This window comes from Cynara cardunculus (assembly GCF_001531365.2).
Source record: "Cynara cardunculus var. scolymus isolate 2C chromosome LG 5, CcrdV1, whole genome shotgun sequence".
Classification (NCBI taxonomy): domain Eukaryota; kingdom Viridiplantae; phylum Streptophyta; class Magnoliopsida; order Asterales; family Asteraceae; genus Cynara; species Cynara cardunculus.
The window spans coordinates 24,628,605-24,630,313 of NC_037532.1; the positions used below are offsets into that span (position 1 = coordinate 24,628,605).

General features: G+C 40.2%; 1 pseudogene; it reads left to right on the top strand.

Moving 5' to 3' along the window:
• The first annotated feature begins 117 nt into the window (after window positions 1-117).
• Window positions 118-1,438, top strand: LOC112512919 (annotated as a pseudogene).
• The last annotated feature ends 271 nt before the right edge of the window (window positions 1,439-1,709 follow it).

Sequence of the window (1,709 nt, forward strand, 5' to 3'; positions counted from 1 at the left end):
GATAAATAGCCCCTAAGATTGAGATATACTTCTACATTTTCAACAGTTTTGTTGTTTCCATTTGAAACTCCTTGTAAAGAAGTACTATGTTTTGCKAAGACCAAATTCTATGCAGATATGGATTTCTATGTAGATTTTGATAATCTTAGGACTCTTGAAGCCGAACAGCAAGCACCTAACTGCAAAGGAGTTGACATTGAAGAGGAAACAAGGAGAACTTGGATGGATAAAATGCCTTTGACGTCTGTTAAAGAGCAAAATGAAGGAAACAATCGWGTAGAAGCCGCAACACCATGTCAAACCRTAGCGAAAGCAAGACAAAAGAAGATGTCCCGTTTACAGGATATCGTCCTAAAACAATTGTCGAAGATGATGGAAGTTTGTAAGGCTCAGGGATTTGTTTATGGAATTATCACCGAGAACGGAAAGCCAGTGAGCGGTGCCTCTGAGAATCTGCGTGCATGGTGGAAAGAAGGAGTACGGTTTGATGAAAATGCCATTGCCGTGATCAACAACCACCAGGCAGAAAACTCAAATGTYGGAAAAARTAACCATTTTTCAGAGGTTTCCACTCCTTACATCTTGCAAGATCTTCCTGACACCACACTYGGTTGTTTTTTGTCAGCTCTTATGCAACACTGTGATCCACCTCAAAGGCGGTTTCCATTGGGGAAAGGGTGTTGCACCACCATGGTGGCCCACCGGAGACGAAGAGTGGTGGCCACAGTTGGGTCTCCAAAAGCAAGACTGCCCACCACCATATAAGAAACCTCATGATATGAAAAAGATCATGAAAATTGGTGTTTTGATGGCTGTCATAAGGAAAAGCAAGACTGCCCACCACCATATAAGACACTCTAAAAGCTTACAAAGTAAGATGACGCCTAAAGAGTATGCCGCCATATCTGCTGTTATTAAACAAGAAGAAGCTCGCCTACAACTTAGCAACAACTCATATGTTGGAAATAACAATCGACCATATCATATTAGAGATAATATCATTTATGAGGATGATGGCATTCAAGGTGAGCAGACTATTGTTGGAAACCAGAACCATGCGGATGGGGGGCTCGTTTATTCTTTGAACTCAAGTATTTTGGTGCCAAAAATAAAGCAACCATTTGATGGGCTTGAGGGGCAAAAACTGAAGCAACAAGCAGTTATTATTCAAGAACAGACCTATCCAAGTAACTATTCTCCGTCGTTTGATAATGACTTTTGTGTAGGGTTTCAAGATGGACAATCAAGAATTAGTCACCAGATGAATTATGACCCTTATCATGAGATGATCAATGAGCCTTTTCAACATCTCTCTGATCCTTCTGAAGGGAACCCTGGTGGGAGTACCTTATACATGGGAAAAACGAATATCGAGAAAGAACCCATCTATACAATGCCTCATCAACCAAATATTGCTACATCGGGGACCCAACCATGACATTCATAGGTTCGGGGCTTTGTAAAAGAGACAAGTATGATGAACCAAAATCAAACTTGGACCAATTGTACGTAATGTAAGAAAGATTAGCTTCGACATATGTATTAACCGTACAAGTGTTGAAGTATGATTTAGTAAAAAGCAATCTGACCTGTTCTAAAACACACCCTTCTCATATGCCTTGTATGTACATGCTTTAGTTTTCTTTCTAGCTTTGTTACTTGTTCTTGAACTTTCCCAACCTGTTTTTCTGCCATTTATGTTTATCTGT